The sequence below is a fragment of the Canis lupus genome, chromosome 16 (genome assembly GCF_048164855.1).
Source record: "Canis lupus baileyi chromosome 16, mCanLup2.hap1, whole genome shotgun sequence".
NCBI classification, from domain to species: Eukaryota; Metazoa; Chordata; class Mammalia; order Carnivora; family Canidae; genus Canis; species Canis lupus.
In genome coordinates this window covers 39,339,193-39,364,109 of record NC_132853.1, presented here as the reverse complement: position 1 = coordinate 39,364,109, position 24,917 = coordinate 39,339,193, and the positions used below count along the sequence as shown (strand labels likewise).

Here is a 24,917-nt window from a genome sequence, read left to right as displayed (position 1 = left end):
GTTCTTGTTTTTTCTCTTGTTGGTATCATCTATCACATTGATTGTTTTACGAGTGTTGAACCACCCTTGCATCCCAGGGATAAATCCCACTTGGTCATGGTGAATAATCTTCTTAATGTACTGTTGGATCCCATTGGCTAGTATCTTCTTGAGAATTTTTGCATCTGTGTTCATCAGGGATATTGGTTTATAATTCTCCTTTTTGGTGGGGTCTTTGATTTTGGAATTAAGATGATGCTGGCATCATAAAAGGAGTTTGGAAGTATTCTGTCCCTTTCTATCTTTTGGAGCAGCTTTAGTAGAATAGGTATTGTTTCTTCTTTAAACGTTTGATAGAACTCCCCTGGGAAGCCATCTGGCTCTGGACTTTAGTGTCTTGGGAGGTTTTTGATGACTGCTTCAATTTCCTCCCTGATTATCGGCCTGTTCAGTTTTTCTATTTCTTCCTGTTCCAGTTTTGGTAGTTTGTGGTTTTCTAGAAATACATCCATTTCTTCTAGATTGCCAAATTTATTGGTGTATAGCTGCTCATAATAAGTTTTTAAAATCGATTGATTTTCCTTGGTATTGGTGGTGACCTCTCCTTTCTCATTCATGATTTTATTAATTTGAGTCTTTTCTCTCTTCTTTTTAATAAGGCTGGCTAATGGTTTATCTATCTTTTTAATTCTTTCAAAGAACCAGCTCCTGGTTTTGTTGATCTGTTCCACAGTTCTTCTGGTCTCTATTTCATTGAGTTCTGGTTGAATCTTTATTAATTCTCTTCTTCTGCTTGGTGTAGGATCTATTTGCTGTTTTTTCTCCAGCTCCTTTAGGTGCAAGGTTAGCTTTTTTATTTGAGTTCTTTCCAGTTGTTGGATGGATGCTGGTATTGTGACGTTTTTTCCCTCTTAGGACTGACTGCTTTTGCTGTATCCCAAATATTTTGAATGGTTGTATCTTCATAATCAGGTCCCAACCCATACCAAAAGATTGGGATTGTCCCCTCCATATTTTCAGACCACAATGCTTTGAAACTAGAACTCAATCACAAGAAGAAATTTGGAAGAATCTCAAACACGTGGAGGTTAAAGAGCATCCTGCTAAAAGATGAAAGGGTCAACCAGGAAGTTAGAGAAAATTAAAAAGATTCATGGAAACTAATGAAAATGGGTCGAATCTTTTTAAGGGGAGGAGGGCAGGGGGTGAGGGTGACTGGTTGGCGGGCACTAATGGGGGCACTTGACGGGATGAGCACTGGGTGTTATTCTGTATGTTGGCAAATTGAACACCAATAAAAAATAAATTTATTATTAAAAAAATAAAGTTCTTGTTTCTTTGGAGATGTTGTGGTTAGAATATCTGTCATTGGCAGAAAGTGCCATGTTGAAGTCTCCCAATATTAGTACATTATTATCTAAGTATGTCTTTGCTTATTAATTGATTAATCTTTAAAAAAAAGAGTGGATCCTTAAAAGATGCCTTTGCATTGAGGTATAACTTTGTCCTAAGGAAATCCTTTCTAAATAAAAGAATTATCTGTTCAAATATGATGGGAATGTCACAGGATTCTCTGCCTCTAGCTAAATCACAGCAGTTTAGAGCTAGGATTTTTAGTAGTTTCTACTACAAACTCCTTATTTAACAGATGATGAAATTGAAACCCAGGGAACAGATGATGAAATTGATTGATATACTTGGCAGCTCCCACATTAGGGGCATAAATATTCATGACTGTTAGGTCCTCTTGTTAGATAGATCCTTTACGTATGATATAGTGTCCTTATTCATCTCTTACTACAGTCTTTGGTATAAACTTTAATTTATCTGATATGAGTGAGGATTGCTACCCCAACTTTCTTTTGAGGACCATTTGAATGGTAAATTGTTCTCCAACCTTTCATTTTCAGGCTGGCAGTGTCCTTAGGTCTAAAATGAGTATGAGTCTCTTGTAGACAGCAAATAGATGGGTCTTGTTTTTTTATCCAGTCTGAAACCCTGCATCTTTCAATGGGATCATTTAGCCCATTCACATTCAGAGTAACTACTGAAAGATATGAATTTAGTGTCATTGTAATATCTATTCAGTCCCTGTTTTGTGGATTATTTCTTTGAGCTTCCCCTTTCTTTTACAGAGTCCCTCTTAATATTTTTTGCAGAGCTGGTTTGGTGGTCACATATTCTTTCAGTTTCTGCCTATCTTGGAAGCTCTTTATCTCTCCTTCTATTCTGAATGAGAGCCTTGTTGGATAGAGTATTCTTGGCTGCCTGTTCTTCTCATTTAGGATCCTGAATATATCCTGCCACCCCTTTCTGGCCTGCCAGGTCTCTGTGGAGAGGTCTGCTGTTAATCTAATATTTCTCCCCATATAAGTTAGGGATCTCTTGTCTCTTGCTGCTTTAAGGATTTTCTCTTTATCTTTGGAATTTGCAAGTTTCCCTATTAAATGTCAGGGTGTTGAATGGTTTTTATCAATTTTTTTTGGGGGGGACTCTCTATCTCCTGAATATGAATGCCTGTTTCCCTCCCCAAATTAGAGAGGCTCTCAGCTATGATTTGTTTAAATATGCTTTCTGGCCCTCTGGCCCTCTGGGTGCTCTCTGGAACCCCAATTATATGTAGTTTTTTCCTTCTGAGGCTATCATTTATTTCCCTCCCCAAATTAGAGAAGCTCTCAGCTATTATTTGTTTAAATATGCTTTTTGGAACTCTAGCCCTCTGGGTGCTCTCTGGAACCCCAATTATATGTAGTTTTTTTTCCTTCTGAGGCTATCATTTATTTCCCTTAACTTTTTCTCATGGTCTTTTAATTGTTTTTCTTTTTTTTCCTCAGCTTCCTTCCTTGCCATCAACTTGTCTTCTGTGTTACTCACTCTTTATTCTACCTCATTAACCCTCGTAGTTAGCCCCCCTCCCCCAGTTTAGATTGTATCTCATTTAATTGATTTTTAATTTTGGGCTGATTAGATCTAAATTCTGCAGTCATGAAGTCTCTTGATTCCTTTATGCTTTTTTTCCAGAGCCACCAGTAGCTTTATAATTGTGCTTCTGAATCAGCTTTCTGACATCAAATTATAATCCAAATTCTGTAACTCTGTGGCAAAGAGTACTGTTTCTGATTCTTTTGTGGTGAGTTCCTCTTTCTAGTCATTTTGCTCAGTGAAGAGTGGTTGTATGAGCAGGCTGAGTCAAGAATATCAGCCACAACCTACGTAAATTTCACCCTAGATGATTCTGCCAAGGTCAGAGACCAAAAATTGAAAACAAAGATCAGAACAAAATAAAACAAAAGGACCACTAAGGTGAAAAACATATTTTAAAACAAAGTAGTAAAAAATAAAAGGCCAAGAATCCCAAAGAAGAAGAGAAAAAGAAAAAAGAAAAAAGAAAAAAGGGAGAAGAAAAAAGGGGGAGGGCTGGAAGATGGTGGTGTTGAAGAAGTTGTAGTGGAGGGAGAATGTAGTCTACCTGAAGGTTCTAGAGGGTGATCCTCTTGGTTCTGAGTATATTAAGTTCTGTATGTTCGAAGATGCTCAGTCCCAAATTTATATAAACTAGAAATACTGTAGAAGGCCCCAATCTTGACCACCAAACATAAATGAGATAAAGGAGGGGGGAAGAATGGGAATGAGGAATCTCACAGAATGAACCAGCATGGTATACCACTTGTTTCTGGGTGCATACTGGTCATGTTTTTGAAGGTATTAACTTCCACCATTGTAGAACAAAATGAGGCAGAGAAAACAAAACACACACACACACACACACACACACACATATCTTGTATATCTCCCAAAATTAAGTTGAGCATGTCGAAGGGAATCTAGAAGTGGAAAAAATATCTAGGACCTGTCATTGTAGAAATACGAAAGTCAAAAAGGAAGAATCTTAAAAATGAAGAGGTGGTAAAATATTGTAGTTAAGGTGGGAAAAGAGAAAAAAATTGGAAATTTACAGTCTGATATAAAAACGAGTTATACTGGAAAAAGGAAGAAAAAGAAATAGGAGGGGTACCCTCTGGTTCTATATACTGTAAATCTCTCGACTTCCCCTGGTGCTTTCCAGCGCTGCTTGGTCCAGAACTTGCTCTTCCCCTGTCCTTCCAGCTGGTCTTCTGGGGCAGGGGCTGCTGTGCTGATTCTCAGGTGTGTGCACCTGAGGGTGCTGCCCTGCCCCCTGTTGACGCCATGTGGCCCCTGTTCCCTGACGGCCCCACCCCTCCCAGGCACAGGGTGACAAAAGGAGGAGCACCACCACTGGCGGCGGCCAGGTCTCCAGCCCTGGAGTCGGCTTCCCGTAGTTACTACTGCATCTCCCAGTCCACACTGGCCCAGGTGCTTCTGGGGCAGGGGTGCTGATCTGCACAGCTTGGGGGCACCTGGCAGCAGGAGAGTCCTTGCTGTCCTGTGCCCTCCCCGCCTCCACCTGTCCCAGGGGCAGCACAGGATTCTGGGCTGTGTCTGCTAAGCGCCCTGGGATCTGGATCTGGAACCTGTGCTGCTGGAATCGCATTCTGGGAGGGGTGAGAGGGTGGCTTCCAAAGGCAGCAGGGTGCAGACCCTCCGCAGGAGCCCCCGCCTACCCACCAGCTTCTCCCCGAGGCCCCGCCAAGCACGCGCTCCAGCCCTTTACCAAGATCAGCCGGCGGTGGGTGGTGCGCCTTCCCCTGGGTGCACTTCCTCTGTTAGTGACCCCGGGAACCTGGAGGCTCCACTGCCCCTCTGGCAAATCTGCCCAATTTCCCTGCTAAGCACCTTTCCGTCCAGGAAGAATCCGGCGGGGATTTTTTAAAGTTCCTGCTTCTTCGGGGCTGGGCTCTCCTGGACCAGAGGCTTTCGCTGGCGGCCTTAGCCCGGCTCCTCTCAGGCCCCTTCCCCCCTTGATTCTTTTTTTTTTTTTTTTTTTTTCGGCCTTCCTACCTTGTTAGAAGCGAAAACCCTTCTCTTTGTGGCATTCTGGCTGTTCTCTCTTTAAATCTCAGGTCAAATTTGTAGGTTTTCAGGATGGTTTGAAAGTTAACTAGGTAAGTTGGTGGGGACAGGTGACTTGGGGACCCTACTCCTCCACCATCTTGCTCCGTCCCCCTCTCTTTTTCTATTTCATCTTACTACAAGAGCTTCCTTATGTTAATAGGGTACTAGAGTCTCAAGGTAGGTTTAAAAATTAAATTTTTGGGGGATCCCTGGGTGGCGCGGCGGTTTGGCGCCTGCCTTTGGCCCAGGGCGCGATCCTGGAGACCCGGGATCAAATCCCACGTCGGGCTCTCGGTGCATGGAGCCTGCTTCTCCCTCTGCCTGTGTCTCTGCCTCTCTCTCTCTCTGTGTGTGACTGTCATAAATAAATAAAAAAAAAAAATAAAGCCTCACTCTTTAAAAAAAAAATAAATAAATTTTTTCCACTTTAGCACCAATTCATTCTGCAACTTTAGACATTACCTTTTTCTTAAAATCTAGAAATTATGCATTAAATATTCTCAAGGTGAAGTTTGAGCATGGCTAGGAAAATTTTTTGAAGTATATTCAAAAAAAAGTGATAAGCTGGAGGGAAAGTTATAATACTAATCCCAGAAAATAATCATTAGTCTTCACTTACCATCATAATTTATATATGATTTAGTAATAGGAAATCATAACATATGAATAATTTTTCATTCAAGGGGCTAAAATATCCTTAAAGTCTTATTAATTTTCACCATATCAATTAAGGTAACCAATTCCCAGTGTGCCCAGGAAACCCCTCAGTCCCAGGCAAACTGAAGTAGTTGGTCACCCTATTAATAAAGAATTAATTTGCTCTTACCTTAATCCATATCACACACTGAGTGGCTTATAAGCAACAGAAACTTATTTCTCACAGCTCTGATGGCTGGGAACTTCAAAAAAATCTAGGCACCAGCTTGGTATTCTGGTAAAGGCCCTTGTCCTGATTCATAGTTTGTGCACTCAAATGGCAGAAGAGGTCAGGGAGATCCTGGGGTCTCTTTTGTAAGAAAACTCATTCATAAGGGCTCTACCCTCATGACCTAAGCACCTCCCAAATGCCTCACCTACTAAAACCATCACCTGTGGGGGGTGGGATTTCAATATATAAATTTTTTTAGGCCATACCATCTCTATTTCACCAAGTAGTGACAAGTAGGAAAATGAAACCATTTGCCTGAATAAAAAGACAATTGTGGGGCACCTTGGTGGCTCAGCTGGATGAGCGTCCAACTCTTGGTTTCAGCACAGGTTATGATCCCAGGATCATGAGATCAAGCCCTGCATCAGGCTCCATACTCAGCAGGGACTCTGCTGGAGATTCTCTCCCTTTTCTTCTTCCTCTACCCCTGCCCCTACTCTGTCTCTCTCTCTCTCAAATAAATAAATAAATAAATAAATAAATAAATAAATAAATATTTTTTAAAAAAGACAATTGTGTGCTAGGCAACATAGAATAACTTCTCCTCTGTATCTAAATCAGCCCAAAAATATTTCAAAATACCCATTACAAATTGATTAGTGCCTGCATGTTTAGATGAGTTACTAACCACAGAAGTTTTCATTTGTATTTGGTTTTGACCAATACACACCCAAACCACATAAAGGACTTGGTAATGAGTTACACTGTTTTCATTCCAGAAACACTCTAAGTAAATGGCACCTATTCCATTACCTAAGACCAAACTAAACACATAGTTGGCTAACCCAGAGAAATGTAAAATATTACTTTGGAATTTAATATTTATGGCAACATATTGTCCAATAGTACCATAACATGGTTGAGTGGATAGATCCCCTTAATATGTGTTCATCCAATCAAATGCATGCCTTTAGTAAATGTTTATTTTTCCATTAATGTTTTTTGACACCTACCCTGTTAATGATGTGTAAAATTGGGAACTAAACTTATAAAAATTCATTATTGAGGAATATAGCAATTGTATGTTGGGGCAGAGATTATAAAGTTGAGAAGGGATAAAGGACTATAGGAAAATATGGTAAGAGAAAGAGGTCCAAGAAAGTTTCTTTAGAGCAGATGTTCTCAAACTTGGCTGCATTTCAGGATCTCCAGGGCAGATTTAAAGATTCTAATGGCCAGGCTGCATTATAGGTCAATTAAATAGTGGTTTTTGAAAGTTGGGACCAGGCATCAATATGTTGAAAGATCCCCAACTTATTACAACATATACCCAAATTTGAGAACCTACCACTTCAGGAGCTTCGGTAAGTACTTCTGTATTTGTTTGTATATTTTCCATATTACTAATAGTTTAATATTCTCATAAGAATTAATGACAGCTAATAGAAAAATAAGAGCTTCCAACCAATGCTTGTAAATAGAGTTCATTTTTACCAGACTAGAGATTTTTTAAAGTTTACATTGTGTCAAATGATATAACATATCATTTCTTTGGGATTAAAAGTAACTCTAAAAATACATTTTATGTACATAAAGCAATTCTGTACCATAGTTGAATATACACTTATCTATCCTTTCACAATAGAAAATGGATACTAATTAATAGCAAAATTTTCTTTCTGTAGTAGATACTGGTAGCCCCAGTGAACCCACACCACCAGGTCTCAAGCCTTTCTGTAGTCTTTCCCACATAGACTCTGAGCTTGACCAAATGACTTGATTTTGCCAACAAAACATCAGCAAGCAAGACACCAGCAGAAGCTTAATAAATGCTTACACACTGGGGCTTATATCTTCTTAGAATGTTCCCTCTAGGAAGCCAGCTGCCATATGAGAAGTTCATTTACTCTGAGCCTACCCTGCTGTGAGGAAGTCTAAGCTAGCCTAACAGAGAGGCCACATGGAAAACTGAGGAATCCAGCCAACAGCCATAACTGAAGTTCCAGACACATGACTCTGTTCTAGCCATTGCAGCCAGTTCCCAGCCATTTAAGCCAAACAGGCTGAGGCCCCAGGCATCATGGAGCAGAGATAAGCCATCCCCGACATTCTGAATCTGAAATTCTGATCCACAAAACTATGAACAAATAAAATAGTGGTTGTTTTAAGCTAGTAAGTTTGGGAATAGTTTTTCATATAACCATGGATAACAAAATAGAGTATTTAAAATAAGAGTCTATTATTTGCTCAGTGACAATAGCTGGTTTAAGCCTATTAAAAAGAAAAGTCTCCCACCAAACCTTTCAACCAGGATTTCAGTCATTTTAACAGTGAAATGGATCTCTGTGGAAGTCCTGGTCCAATAACCATAGATGAAGCACCAAAGTATCCAAGAGAAAAGTCAAGATCCTCACTCTTCAGAGACAGCAGGGAGTAAAGCCATGTATGTTTGTTTAGAGCTCTCCTCCCTGCCTCTTCACAAATGAGGACCAAGCACTATAACTCCAACCCAGAATGGAGAGACATCCCCTGCTCTTCACTCGAGCATGCTGGGATGCCCAGGTAAATTCTCCTTCTTCTTCTCATTGAGTTTTGATTCCTTTTGACTTTTGGTTCCTTTTGTCTTTAAGTTCCTGATTCCAGGGACATTAACAGCTTCTCTATAAATATGCTAACAGTATCACACAGATAAAAAACTTCACTGCTGATCTGTTTTCAATATAGGTAAGTGAAGTTCTCCTTCACCTAGAAACTATAAGGCCTTTTATGGGTTAAAATGATCATAATTATCAGGTAGCTCTTAGTTATAATGTTTAAGTTTTTAAGTCATTAAGACCCTTATATATTGTCCATTTGTTCTAGATATGCTTTACTATGCTATACTCTCATATCAATAAATACTTTCAGGATTTTGGGTGTTTATATATACCCTCTGAAGTGTTCTGTTGGTTATTTGTGTACCATAACAACATCGGTTTCTCTGCCTTACTACATGACTGAGATCATTCCCATGTGGGTGACTCATCCCCATCTCATTTATTCTATCACAACATCTATATGTCACCTTCCTTCTGAAGAGGATTAGAATTTCTAAAATATATTTGCAGTGAGATCATGCAAAAAGGAAAAGATGACAGTGCTTCTGACATACTTCATGATCTAATATAAACAGACTTAGGAGTTTTACTGAAGAACTCTGAGTATATGTGTTTGTGTATGTGTTTGTTATACTGGTACATGGACTGTCCTATGCACCAAAACTTCTATTTAAAATTTAAATTAGAAACCATCTAATAAAATTATGAGTCATTGAATAAAGACTATATGTCAATTTATACTAATTTTTAGGTATGCATACACAATGTAAACTCATGAGTGTGACATATGTACACACATGTATTAGAAGAAATTTTAACAACTATTCTTATTTTAACAATAATAAAAATTGTGACCTTTGCATTCACAATTTCATTTAACACTTGTCACAACCCAGCAAGGTAGTATTAGCCTCATTCTAGGCTGAGGAAATTGGGGCTAAATGAACTAATGGTCATATAGCTAAAAATGGTAGAACCAGAATTTGTACCCAGTGTACTTGATCTTTTTATTGTATCACGCAAAGTCAAAAAATGGTTGCTAAAGAGTTATATAAAACTTTAATGCAGGCAACATGTTTTGATGAACTCTTGCAGATTTTTTTTTTTTTAAGATTTTACTTGGACAGAGAGAGAGAGGCAGAGACACAGGCAGAGGGAGAAGCAGGCTCCATGCAGAAAGCCCGATGTGGGACTTGATCCCGGGTCTCCAAGATCATGCCCTGGGCTTAAGGCAGGTGCCAAACTGCTGGGCCACCCAGAGATCCCCACTGATGTTTTTTATATAAGGTAAGAGTCCAGAATGTACCATGAAATCTGAATGTACATTATACTAGAATACAAAAGAGTCAGAAATACACACTAGAGAGGGATAGACTTTTATGACTAAAAGCTACTCTCCCATTATCCAAACATCAAAGCATTCAATCCTCTGTACATAGAGGTCAATACCAAGAAAGGGCTTATCAAGTTCCAAAACTTAGAGGACCCCACCTCTTAGTCTGTCCAGTTAGATCTTACACTCACTTCTACCAAAGTTATCTCTCCCATACAGTCAGAGACTAAGCAAGAAAAAGGACTAAGAGAAGATGGTAATGATGGATGAGCCATAGTTACACAAAATATGTTCGAGAGTCATTAATTGGAAATATTTTATCTAGAGTGTCATCACAAAAGCATATTGTGAAATTTTCTATTTATCATTTCCAACATTCTGGGAAGCAGTTATTTGGGGTCAACATCTAATCCCAAGTCTTATATGTATATCAGTGCTTCTGAAATTTTAATATGCTTATATATATATATATATATATATATAATTAAAATTGCAGATTCTGGGATGCCTGGGTGGCTCAGCAGTTGAGCATCTGCCTTCAGCTCAGGTCGTGATCCCGGGGTCCTGGGATTTAGACCCACATCAGGCTCTCTTCAGGGAGGCTGTTTCTCCCTCTGTCTGTATCTGTGCCTCTCTCTCTGTGTCTCTCATGAATAAATAAATAAAATCTTTTTTAAAAAAGCCTAAACCAGTTTGAACTGGATGCTTTCATTATTGTTATTAATTTTATCATTCTTTGGATAAAGAAGATGTGGTTTATGTATACAGTGGAATATTACTCAGCCATTAGAAATAACAAATACCCACCATTTGCTTCAACATGGATGGAACTGGAGGGTATTATGCTGAGTGAAATGAGCCAAATCGGAGAAGGACAAACATTATATGTTCTCATTCATTTGGGGAATATAAATAATAGTGAAAGAGAATAGAAGGGAAGAGAGAAGAAATGGGTAGGAAATATCAGAAAGGGAGACAGAACATAAAGACTCCTAACTCTGGGAAACGAACTAGGGGTGGTGGAAGGGGAGGAGAGTGCGGGGGTGGGGGTGAATGGGTGACGGGCAATGAGGGGGGCACTTGACAGGATGAGCACTCGGTGTTATTCTGTATGTTGGCAAATTGAACACCAATAAAAAATAAATTTATTATTAAAAAAATAAAAATTTTTATCATTCTTTGTTTTCAAGAAATTCATGTATGAGCTGGAACTAAGAACCAGTCAGGAAGTATTTATTAAGCTTCTAACATATGTCTACTATGAAACCAGGCACTATTAGGAAGACAAAATAAGGAAGTTCATGAAGTCAGAACTTCTGAGAAGGAAATTAAAATATACAAAACCGTCCCTTTGCCCAACTGTAATTCCTGTCACCCATAATCATAGTAAGTAGTCATAATAATTACACGTTTGCTGCTGTTATGATAAGGAAATTGAGTTGAGAAACAAAAAGAAAGAATGTCTCTCCAGTAAAGCTCTTTCTGTCCTCTTGAAATTTTCTTCCGCACTCAACAAAAACTTCTTAAAATCATCCATGACCCTTCTGCCCATTTCCAACAAGTCAACACCTATGACTGGGCCTCACACCCTTCTCAAGTATCCACATGGCCTTCCTTCATGAGGCCCAGCTTGTTTTTCCAGAGGGCAGCAGTCATTACCTGAATGGCAGGTTTGCAATGCAAGCTGCCTTAATGTAGGGCTTTGTAGACATCACGCCTGGGTTGTCATTAGTGTCCTCTGAAAATAATAATCAGCTGGCAGACCAAAAAAGGGCATTCCAAGAAAACTCATTAATTCAACTGTTTGGGGAAGCCATGGAAAATCTAAATGTATTTCTCTTTCAGTTATTCAAAGAATAGGCTAGCATACACACAAGGATAATGATCACCTAAAAGTTTACAAACTACACTTGCTACAATGCTGAGTTGGGAGGGGTTACATACCTATGGGCTGGCAGCTCTGGGGGAGGAGGTAGCACTTTTAATCATTACTGCATGGACAAGGCGCTGAGCCATGGTATGTAGACATGGGTAATTCCATTTCACACTCTGCCACTCTCTTCTTCCCTCTACAATGTTAGGTGGTTAGAAATTCTGGAAGAAGCCTCTGCACAGGAGACAAGGCATCATCATCTGTCTTCCTCCTTTGCCCCCACCTCTAGTATGAATGCACCTAGGGCCAATAGGCAAGGGAGAGATGACAGCACTCAAGTCTTCCCTCTTCCACCCCAGCCACACTGTTCCTGGGCCAGCCAGAGCTCAGAGTGACTGGGACTAGATTCTGTTCAGACCATACTGAGGCTGTCTTCAAATAGTAGATGTCCAGAGTCTGTTCTCTCCTCCAACATAGGAAGCAGAAATAAGTCCTCCAGGGACAACCACAGGCCTGCTAACTATTTTTACAGCCCACAAAGGGTTAAAACCACAGCCTCCAGAAAGGTGCCTGCAATGTCTTCCAGCAACTGGCAGAAGGAAACTGGGAGCCTGCACCTCTGGGCATGTCAGACACCCATATGGGGCCCAGACAATGGGCAGGTGGGTTGGGAGGAACCCACAGAAGACCTGAAGTGGGGGAATGATGGAGGGTAGGGTCAGGAGCTGAGTTCAAGCCTTTGATACACAAATATGCTGTGCCAGTTTCTTCCTGGTAGTGTTTGGAATTGGGCCCTCCCCCACCTCACCCACCAGAAGCATGTAAGGGGGGGAATTCAGAGCCCATTCCCATAATCCTCTAGAAATAAAACTTTCTAAGTGGCTCTACCACTTAAAGGATCCAAAAGATACCTAGAAAGTGCTCCTGTGCTGGTGTGGATCCCACGAGAGGGGGAAGCTTGGAGGCTTCTCAGATACTCATTTCCTGCCTCCAGCTTTGTGTCAGTGCCTTGAAGTAACCTCTGACATTTATGTATTTACATAAAGTCATCTTGATATAAAAGCTTCTCAGCTCTTCATGCCCTCCAGCTTCCCCTCTGTAGTGGCTCCTGATGAAGGTTTCTTTACAGGGAGGGAGACAGGTAGGTAGCCTCCACTATCTGAAGCCAGGAGGGGCAGGGGGAGCTTAAGCAGAGGTGAAGAGGACTGAGATCCCAGGCAGCAATCCTGTTACCTCTCTACCTCAAACTCGAGAGAGACAGAATCCATTCACAGAAAGAGTACAAGGATGGGTTTGAGATAAGGCAGTAGACCCAAAAGCTCCAGTTCCTAACCTTACAATGATCCCTTCTCTGAGTGCTGGCTCCCTCCGCAAAACAACTTGTCAGAGTTTATTTCCATATTGGCATCGGTGTCCTCAAAGCATCCCAGTAGCTTGTGTATCTTTCAACGGATCAAAAGGCAGAAAGAAAAATGTTCTTGGCTCAACTCCTAGAAAAACCTTAAACCAGATTTTCCTGGGATCTTTCAGGCCAGTTGGTTCCTGTTATTTTATACTGTGGCATCTTTCTTTTTAAAATATGGATTAAATGGTGTGACAGATGAAAAGATTAAGAGTTCATGAATCCAGCATTGCTGGTTTCTAAATTATTGTATTATCTTCTTACAAAATTCTGTGGACTTTTATCACCTTCTCTGCTCTTTGGGGCACTGCCTTGCTTACAGGAAAAACAAATCTAAGCTTTCCAAGTAGAGGGCAATGAACACTGTTCACGAATGTTGTAAGGGGGACCAGGCATCAATTCTAAACAGGAGTAGAACCAGACAGCAGGCATTCGGATTTGATTATTCTCTTGTTCCTGAAACTGATATTACAGTGTATGTTAATGAACTGGAATTTAAATAAAACGTTTTTTTAAAAAAATCCTAATTATTCTCTTGTTCATTAGAAGAGTTTGCACTTAGAAGAATGTAAAATAACAGATATATGAAAGATATGAACTCGTTTTAAAGTATCTATAGATGCCTATAGGTTGGCCAAGTTATAAATAAAGTCTCATTAGTACACAGCCACACCCACTTGTTTACATATTGTATAAGGCTGCTTTGGGGGACAGCAGCAGAGCTGAGTGATTACAACTGAGTTTTTCTCTGGCCCACGAAGCTTAAAATATTTACCATCTGGCCCTTACAGAAGAAAATCTGCCAGCCTCATCTGTAGACATTAGGCCAGGAGAAAATGAGTTGAAATTACAGCAGAAACAGGCCCAACTCTAACAACATATGTCTGCCAGGAAAAGGAGGCAACCTTCCTGACAGTTGAGATCGCTTCTGACCCTTTGCACACTCCTAAACCTGAACACGACTAACTTAAAGAATACCTGAATAATTTAGGGCTGGTGTAATAACTTAAGAGACTGAAAAGCATCTGCTCTTTCCCCCAGGTAATTCATGCTTGCGGCAAAAATAATATCAAAGAAGTCTTTCGTTTTTTACTTTTAAAGTTGTAGTTTCCCAAATGTTTTTCAGGTTGACTGGTCAACTGTTGCTCACCAATGAACAATGCTGTTCTTTGCAAAATGCCAATTTGCACAGAGTGGGAAGGGTGAGAATGGTGACTCACAAGCTTGGGTTCTCCCGCCCTTCCCCCCAGGAGCCTCGGAAAGGGTGCGGTAGCCTTTTTCAGAGCAGTGCAAGTGCGCCCCCTGCTGACCATCGAGGCAACGTAGGCCTGAACATATTCTTTTTTCTGAGCAGGGCTCTCAGGTTGGACAAGGATCAATATTCACACAGCAGAGTCCTGGGATCCAGCTCCACGTAGGGCTCCCTACTCAGCGGGGAACCTGCTTCTCCCTCTGCCTCTCATTTTGCTGTTCCCCCTTCTTGTGTGTTCTCTGTCAAATAAATAAATAAACAAAATCTGTAAAAGATATTTAAAAAAAAAAAATCCTGATCTCAGCATTGCCTCACTCTCTGAGGCTCTACAAGAACAGGAACGTTGGCCAGTAGGTAAAAAAAACCTCCCTGGCCATGACCGTGGGACTGCAGTGGAGACTGTGCCAGGCAGACCCAGAGCAGATGAGGACTTGGACCAGGACAGATGCAGACAGTGCCAAAGACCAACTGTGAATAGGGCAGGGACCTCTGATTTGGGAAAAAAAGAGAATCTGGGAAGCAACATTTAAAAGGTCTGAATAGGGGATCCCTGGGTGGCTCAGCGGTTTGGCGCCTGCCTTTGGCCCAGGGTGCGATCCTGCAGTCCCAGGATCGAGTCCCACATCGGAATCACTGCATGGAGCCTGCTTCTCCCTCTGCCTGTGTCTCTGCCTCTCTCTCTATGTCTATCATGAATAAATAAATAAAATCTTTAAAAAATATATTAAAAATAAAAGTAAATAAAATAAAAGGTCTGAATATTAAGCAAATTAGAACATGGACTCAATATATCTGAGTTTCACAACAGAATCAATGTGGATCTGGATTTCTCAACCACAGCCTAGGCAATCATGCCTGTGGGCCCATTTTTCAGGGCTCTGTTACCTACAAAAACCATAAGAGTTATAAGAAGCAATCTGAGTTATCTGAAGTAAAATAACAGTGAAAGGAGATGGGTAGCACAGCAACTCAGTCACACAATAATCTTTAAAGAACTTGGTAGGATCTTGAAGGCAACTTCCTAATAGACTTATTCAAAGGATCAAGTCAGGAGAAATATGAAACCCATACCCTGAGCTAGCTAGTTCAATATTTTGATACATTCCTTAAAATGTCCCTGATGATTTAAGGCAATGGTCCCTAGAATCATAGCTTCTGGTTTCTCAAATTTGAAAACACTGTAGTTAAATGCCAGCCTCCAGGACAAAACAAAACAAAACAAAACAAAAACACTGAACACAGTAAAATCCTGAATTATATCCTTAGCCTATGACGTCAAGCTCTGTGGAGATGCCAGTGTGCAGCTTAATGACAGGAACCACCGAGTTAAAGGATTTCTAAGGTCTAAGTATAGTTCAATATAAGCTTGGGAATTTTTATTTTTTATTTTTTTATAAATTTATTTTTTATTGGTGTTCAATTTGCCAACATATAGAATAACACCCAGTGCTCATCTCGTCAAGTGCCCACCTCAGTGCCTGTCACCCAGTCACCCCCACCCCCTGCCCACCTCCCCTTCCACCACCCTTAGTTCGTCTCCCAGAGTTAGGAGTCTTTCATGCTCTGTCTCCCTTTCTGATATTTCCCACTCATTTTTTTCTCCTTTCCCCTTTATTTTTTTTATAAATTTATTTTTTATTGGTGTTCAATATGCCAACATATAGAATAACACCCAGTGCTCATCCCGTCAAGTGCCCACCTCAGTGCCCATCACCCAGTTTTAATTCTCCTATTTTGTAGTCTGTACTGTTTTTTTAAATAAAAGAAAAAAAATCTCAGCTACACAATATACTCATTATAAGAGCAAAGCACAAAGCAAATCATCCAGCAGAGGGAGCAAGAGGTAAATAAATACTTCTTTTAAAGTTGCAAGGAGGAGGGCCCCCTGGGTGGTTCAGTTGGTTAAGCAACTGGCTCTGGATTTTTGTTCCGGTCCTGATCTCAAAGTGTTGAGAGTGAGCCTATGTGGGGGCTCGCGGCTCATCAAGGAGTCTGCTTCTCTCCCTGCCCTCCCCCACCCTCACCGCCTCCCTCACCACTCATGCATGCTCGCTTGCTCTCTCTCTCTCTCTCTCTCAAACAAATATATCAATATTTGAGGGGGAAAAAAGTTGCAACTTGGAATTTAAGACTTTGGAGCCCAAATTATTCATATTATCCTCAGTAATACTATTTCCTGAAAAAGTAAAGAAACGTGGTCACAGCAACACAGAGTAAAATCCTGTCTCTTGACTCCAGGTCCTGCGTTCTTTCTCACAACAAAGCTAACATAATGATTGATTGTTTTATGTTCACTTACCTACAGAAACATGCAATTAAAATTCCTTCGTTGAATAAGGAACATAGTAAAATGCATGTTAATTGGTGGTGGACACCATAAAAATAGGAAAGGTTCTTAAAGAAAAATACAAAGAATTGTCTTCCTCTTTAAAACAGATAAATTGGACCCCTTATACTAATTCATTCATTCATTTATTGACTATCAGCTATGTACATACTATTAGAGATTGCATCTAGACCTCACCTATGATCTCTGCATAGCTCTATGTTGAAGTTTGGGATATTTTAGCCTTTTCTTCAGATAGGCCATTTTGTGGGATATAGCACTGGTTATTATTGTGCTGTGTCCTTATGTGACTGTCAGCATCACATTTGCAGCTGCAGGTATCCACTTGTACATTTGTACTCACAGTGGGGAAGACAGACGGGATATTTCTGGAGGAGCATTCCAGAGCCCCTGCACTTTAGACACTTAGCCATTCAAAGCACGTTTGTTGGCAAAGATCCATTCCTCAAACTTCAAGGTTCAGAAATTTTATCAGTCCATTCAAGGTTGATAAGGAGCTCAGGGAATGGAATCACATAAACTCCATTAACAGGAGAAGCTCTGTTCATTTACAATGAGAGTGCTGTTGATGTTTTACCACTATCCTGTGCACCTTGTCTCATGATCAATGTGCCTGCAAACGAAATTAGATATCAGAAAATTGCTTGGTGATCATGGAATAAAGGCAAAGGCTGTGAATAGGCTTGGAAGGCATATTTCGAAGCAATGTGAAAGCTGCTGCTTCAGTACCACATAACAATCTGTTGTGATGAAAATACCATCTCTGCCTGATGGTGCCTGCTGCACAATATTCCACTGTCTGGGCCAGATACCGTCTATGTGCCACTTTCTCCAGGTGCTTCCATATGCATCCACCTGCAAGCCCTAAGCTAGGCGAGAACATGCTTACTCACATTTGTGCCTGGATGACACGAGGCTCTCAGAATTCCTAATGATCAGATGGATGGAAGAAAGGATGGATGGATGGGGTGGGTGCATGAATGAAAGGCAACTCCAGTTACTCAGACTCTGCCTGTGTTATCAGAATGCTAAGATTCTGGCCCCATTTGGGAGGTATTAGGGGTCTTGCTCTGAATCATCACTAGTTTGTTCTGTAGCTTTATTTTCATTTCTTTGCATTCAAATCTGTGTGTGTGTGTTACCACTGATAATACTTTCCCCTCTCAAATGATTGTAAAGAAAAAGTGGCATATGGTCAATTCTGTTCATTTAAAATCAATATTTATAGAGTGAGGTCTATAAGTCTCTTTTTAAAGACAATAGGGTATTACTCCACAGGCAAAGTTCACTGGCTGCCTGTATTACACAGAATAAAAGCCAGAGTCCTTGAAGGACAATGCCTTCCTTGCACACCATAGACATTAACCTCTGGTCTCTGTTCCCATTGGTCTCGACCTTTCCACCTCTTAGCATCAGCTTGGGTTGTGAGGGGCCACTGCTCTACCCACACTGGAAGTTCCCTGCTCCAGATTTCTACACAGTTCTTCCCTCTCACCAAACTTCTCATTTTCATTCAAATGTCATTCACAGTGAGGCCAGTCTTAATTACTCCATACACAAGCACACTCTCTCCAGAACAACCCCAGGCCCCTACATTTGAACCCATAGCACCAGTCATCCTCTGACAGGTTCTCTTCCTTCTGGTCCCTGCCTCTGATTCTAAATACCACAAAATGCTCACAACAGGGGATGGCACACACTTATAATGTTTCTGTAAGTATTTGTGAATGAATGAATGAATGAATGAAACATTAAATTTCTACAAGGCCTATACTAAACAATAGCAGTCTCTGTCTTCCTCACTCCTGAATCTTCCTTTTCAAAATCTTTTAACTATCTCTTTTGGTATTAACCTGTATATTTCTAAAGAACATATTTATACTGCTATTTTTTATGATTTTATTTATTAGAGAGAGAGATGGAGTGAGCATGAGCAGGGGGGAGAGCAGAAGGAGAGGGAGAAGCAGACTTCCTTCTGAGCAGGGAGCCCAATGCGACGCAGGGCTCCATCCCAAGACCCTGAGATCATGACCTGAGCCCAAGGCAGCCGCTTAATCAACTGAACCACTCAAGCGTCCCTATGCTGCTATTTCTTAACAATTGAATTTAAGACATTAAAAATCTAGATTCCTGTTGTGGAAAATGACAATACAGGATTCTTATACCAGCCCACACCCCAAGTTCCCATTTATCCACCTTTCTAATAAATCACATTAACTTATATTGTCTTTGTCTGTATTCCTCTACATACAAGATACAATTGAATGTATCAATACAATTGATTGATGTAATACAATCTATTCAGATACAATTCTACCTAGTATAAAGCTCCATAATAGAAATTTTTGTGTGTTTTGCTTACTGAAGTATCCCTGAGGCCTAGAGCAATGTTGCACATAGTAGGCACTGAAGATGTACACGTAGAATGCTCAGATTTATATGTGACTTATCCGCAAGTCATTCATTATTACATTTTCAGAATGCACTGGCCATCCCCCACATCCCTTCTCCTGGTTGTATGGTTGGTTGAAGGCTGCACTGGCAAGTGATCACCTCCAGGTAAGCTTCGATCCAGTTTCATTTGGGAATCCCTACTTAGCATCCCCACAGTCTTCATTAACACTTAAAGTGATTTATAATTGCTGATGTATTAATCACTTTCTCCAACAAGGCTGCAGCTTCTTTGGCATCATGGAGGTCCTTGGTCATCTCCAGACCCCACTGTCTGTCACAATACCAGACCTATCGTAATAGATTCTCAAGAAGTTCTGAATGAAGAACAAATGGCCCTGCTTATGACTTTGGGGCAAGAGTGAAAGAAATCTTTCCTGTCCTAGGTGAGCCTGAAAGACAAGGCTGTCTAGCTATTTATAGAAATAAAGTGGAAATCAAATGCTTTTCCTTCCACTCCTCACTCCTCTGGGTTCATTAACTCCAGAACATTTCATTCACTTTATGTTTTCGATCATTTCATTTCTTTCTATCCAATTTCCTTGTTCAAATCTCCCTCAAAAATAAAAACAAATTTCAACTAACAGTTAAATAAGTCTCAGAGTATCAAGGTTTCTTTCAAAGTTAGAACTGTTGTGTTGCCTTATGAAACATCTGATTTAACATTGGGATGTCCTTGACAAAACAAAGCATTCAAAACTAAGATGTCCAACCATTTGAAAGGTCTTCCTACATCACTACTACCATTACTTTCTAGCAGTGGTTCTCAAACTTTGCCAGGCATCAGAATCACCTGAAGGATTTAAGAGCCAGATCGCCCAGATGGACCTGAGCACTGATCAAACAGTGAGGATGAATAATAGTAAACTTGGTGGAAACGGTTGGGAGTATCATTTTGTCCATGAAGAGTGAAAGTTTGACTGTTACATGCCAATTTGGATCCCTGTTATTTCTTTTTGTTTTCTGATAGCTAAAGCTAGGACTTCTAGTACTATGCTGGACAATAGTAGTGAGAGTAGGCACCCCTGTCTTGTTCCTGACCTTAGGGGAAGCGCTCTCAGTTTTTCCCAAGACAGGGTCACATTTTTATCAATGATGACACTACCATTGTCATCATAGCTATTCTTTTTGGACATATGTTTTGAGAGGGGGAAAGAGGAGGAAAGGGAGTGAGAGGGTCTGGTTAGTATCCTAATTCATGGGTTTTTAATTATGTCAGAGTCTTTCTGCACAGAGTTGGCTTCATGAGCATATGACCTTAGAAGGATCTGGCACTTTTTAAACTTTTTAATTTAATAATTTAATTTAATTTAATTTAATTTAAACAGAGAGAGAGCGCACACACAAGAGTGCACATGATGGCAGGGTGGGGATGATCAGTGGAAGAGGAAGAATCAGATTCCCTGCTGAGCATGGAGGCTGAAGTGGAGCTCCATCCCAGGACCCTGAGATCATGACCTGAGCTGAAAGCAGATGCTTAACTGACAGACCCACCCAGGTGCTCCTCTCTGGCTCTTGTTTTAATGCTTTGCTGTTGCAGTGTGGAAATTCTTAATAATTTTGAAAAAAAGGTCCCGAATTTTCATTTTACACTGGGCCATATAAATTATGTACCTTGTTCTGTGCTCCCCTAAGTATGTTCTTAGGGGACATAAGAACAGCTGCAGCTGTTAGAGAGTAACACAGCTCTCTAATAGGGTTTGGGAGGAGCTGATGCTCTCTTTCACTTCCCCATCACCACAATCTCTTTATAGCCCAAGAAATAAAAAAAAGAGATAACCCAGGCCTTGAGGGGAACTGGGATCAATAATGCATGACATGATGGTGTTTTAAAACTAGATGTCAATGAAGGCTAAATGCTGTGACTATGTAACAAAATACCATTCACCATGGGACAAAGAGCAAGTTCCTAAATCAACATGTATAAATAGCCCTACCCTCCCAACCATCTCCACCAAGTTTACTATTATTCATCCTCACTGTTTGAACAGTGCTCAGGCCCATCTGGGTGATGCTGGTGAGTCAGCTGGGTCCATCTGTGTTGAAAGTTGTATATGGGTGAAAGTTAAAATGTTGACTTACTTCTATTTTGTCAGAATTTTAGTAATAAAGTATAATAATAAATAAAATGTAAAAGTACATTGGTAGTTTTAGTACTCAGGCCCAAAATCAAATGCTTTGAGCCAACTCAAAGTTTTGAGACCTAAGAAAGTCATTCAGTTTTTAATACTAATCTACTTGGTACAATTTGTAATGCCTTAAACTCAGAGTTTGGTCCATGGATCTGCAACATTGGACTCACCTGGGAGCTGGATATGAAAGACCCACAGCGAATATTATCCTCAACTGGGAAGAACTGAAAGCCTTTTCCCTAGGGTCAGGAACAGGACAGGGATGTCCACTCTCACCACTGTTGTCCAGTATAGTATTAGAAGTTCTAGACTCAGCAATCAGACAACAAAAATAAATAAAAGGCTCAATTTGACAAAGAAGAAGTCAAACTTCCACTCTTGGCAGATGGCATGATACTTTATGTGGAAAACCCAAAGACTCCACCAAAAAATTGCTAGGACTGACACAGCAATTCAGCAATGTCACAGGATATAAAATCAATGCCCAGAAATCAGTTGCATTTCTATACACTGACAATGAAGCAGAAGAAAAAGAAATTAAGGAATTAATCCCATTTACAATTGTACAAAAAAACATAAGATACCTATGAATAAACCTAACCAAAGAGGTAAAGGGTCTGTACTCTGAAAACTATAGAACACTTATGAAATAAATTGAAAAAGACACAAGAAATGGAAAAACATTCCATGCTCATGGATTGGAAGAACAAATATTGTTCAAATGTCTATGCTACCCAAAGCAATATACACATTTGATGCAATCCCTATCAAAATACCATCAACATTTTTCAGAACGCTGGAACAATCAATCCTAAAATTTGTATAGAACCAGAGAAGACCCTGAATAGCCAGAGGAATATTGAAAAAGAAAACCAAATCTGGGAGCATCACAATGCCAGATTTCAAGCTATATTACAAAGCTGTAATGGGACACACAGATCAATGAAACAGAATAGAAAACCCATAAATGGATCCTCAACTCTATGGTCAACTCACTTTTGACAAAGCAGGAAAGACTATCCCATGGAAAAAAAAAGACAGTCTCTTCAATAAATGGTGCTAGGAAAATTGGACACCCACATGCAGAAGAATGAAACTGGACCATTTTCTTACACCATACACAAAAATAAACTCAAAATGAATGAAAGATCTAAACACGAGATAGGAATGTATCAAAATCCTAGAGGAGGGATCCCTGGGTGGCGCAGCGGTTTAGTGCCTGCCTTTGGCCCAGGGCGCGATCCTGGAGACCTGGGATCGAATCCCACGTCGGACTCCTGGTGCATGGAGCCTGCTTCTCCCTCTGCCTGTGTCTCTGCCTCTCTCTCTCTCTCACTGTGTGCCTATCATAAATAAATAAAAAATTAAAAAAAAAAAAACAAAAACAAAATCTTAGAGGAGAAAACAGGCAGCAACCTGTTTGACCTCAGCCACAGCAACTCTTACTAGACAGATCTTCAAAGGCCAGGGAAACAAAAGCAAAAAGTGAACTATTGGGACTTATCAAGATTAAAAGCTTCTGCATAGTGGAGGAAACAGTCAACAACACTAAAAGGCAACCTACAGAATGGAAAAAGATATTTGCAAATGACATATCAGATAAAGAGCTGGTATCCAAAATCTATAAAGAGCTTATCAAACTCAACACTCAAAAAAACAAGACAGTCAAGAAATGGGCAGATGAGATGAAAAGACATTTCTCCAAAAAAGACATACAAATGGCCAACAGACAAATGAAAAAAATGTTCCAAATCACTTAGCATCAGGGAAATACAAATTAAAACCACAATGAGATACTGCCTCACATCGGTCAGAATGGCTAATATTAACAACTCAGAAAACAATAAATGTTGGTGAAGATGCAGAGAAAAGGAACCCTTGTACACTGTTGGTGAGAACACAAGCTGGTGCAGTCACTCCAGAAAACAGTATGGAGGTTCCTCAAGAAGTTAAAAATAGAGCTACCCTATGACCCAGCAATTGCACTACGAGTTATTTACCCCAAAGATACAAATGTAGTGATCTGAAGGGGCCCCTGTACCCCAATGTTCATAGTAGCAATGTCCACAATAGCCAAACTATAGAAAGAGACCAGATGTCCATTGACAGATAAATGGATAAAGAAAATGTGATATAAATGTACAATGGAATATTACACAGCCATTAGAAAGGATGAATACTTACCATTTACATCGCTGTGGATGGAACTGGAGGGTATTATGCTGAGTGAAATAAGTCAATCAGAGAAAGACAATTATCATATGGTTTCACTCATGTGGGATATAATAAATAGTGTAGAGGATAATGGGGGAAGAGAGGGAAAACTGAATAGGAAGAAATCAGGGAGGGAGAAAAACCATGAGACACTCTTAACTCTAGGAAACAAGCTGAGTGTTGAAGGAAGGGAGGTGGGGGGATTAGGTTTTGGGTGATGGGCATTAAGAAGGGCACTTGATATAATGAGCACTGAGTGTTTTATGAAACTGATAAATCATTGGACACCACATCTGAAACTAAGTATGCACTTTATGTTGGCTAATTGAACTTACATTTTAAAAAAAGAAGTATCCTCAGGGGAAAAAAAAAAAAGTAAACTTTATTAAATTAAAAAAAAAACATTGGCCCCATCACATCTTTGGCCCTACCCATCATTTTTCACTAAAATATCTCAATCTTCTGATTTATAAAACCTAATGAGATGCCACTGATTCCAACAAGGGCTAAAATGAACCCTACCTTTGGTCTGGTCATGATAAGATGGCTTACCTAATCCATGATAAGGAAAATGTACAGCAGGAATATGATTAGAGCATGGGTGTGGGTGATCTCAAGTAATCAGCTTTTCAAGTTATGAGGCAGCACATCTCAAGCATCAGTGACTCACCAAGGCTCTTAACATGTAGATTCTGATTCAGGATATAAGTTTAGAACCCAGGGGACATCTTTACTGTAAGGCAGCCTACTGAGGGCTTGTGCAAATGGAGATGTGCTATGAGTTTAAGTGGATGCTACATCTCAAAGACAGTTCAAAAAGGGGGTGCCTGGGTGGCTCAGTTGATTTGCATCTGCCTTTGGCTCCGGTCATGATCCCTGGATCCTGGGATCAAGCCCCACATCAGGTTCCCCACTCAGCAAGGAGTCTGCTTCTCCCTCTCCCTCTGCCCCTCCCCTCCTGCTTGTGCTGTCTCTCAAATAAACAAAATATTTTTTTAAAAAGTACAAAAAAAGTGAAGTATCTCAATAACAATTTTATAGATTATATGTTTTGGGTATATTGGCTTAAACAAAATACATTATTAAAATTAATATCACCTTTATTTTTACCTTTTTAAATGTGGCTCTAGAAAATTTGAACTTGGATATGTCATTGCTGTTGAACAGCACTGTTCTAGGAGCACCACCAGAGCTTCCCTTATCCATCCTCTCCATTTGATTATAAAGTCCCTGGGGTGGGGATTGCCCTGGACATCATCCAAGGAGGGAACAACCTGATAGCTGAGTTTATTCCCCAACTTTTCATCACACTAAGTTTGCTTCTCTGGTTCCCTCCACCCAACACATGCACACACACACACACACACACACACACACACACCAGAGTGGAGCAGACTTGAAGACAGGACCTTGTCTTTTGCATCTTTTTATCCTCAGTGCTCACCACAAGAATATCTGATGTGTTGATATTCTACGTAAATCATTCACAGCTCCT

The 24,917-nt window shown here is 40.3% G+C and overlaps 1 long non-coding RNA gene across 2 annotated transcripts in view; it reads right to left on the bottom strand.

Annotated features, from left to right (window-relative positions):
- LOC140606716 (uncharacterized) overlaps positions 1-19,070 on the bottom strand; it is an 80,672-nt gene extending 61,602 nt beyond the window's left edge. The window contains exon 1 of one of the 2 annotated variants that reach the window (XR_012009011.1): positions 18,988-19,070. This is a non-coding gene — a long non-coding RNA (uncharacterized lncRNA). The remainder of the gene's footprint in view (positions 1-18,987) is intronic. The other variant, XR_012009010.1, reaches the window with a different exon arrangement.
- Between the last annotated feature and the right edge of the window lie 5,847 nt (positions 19,071-24,917).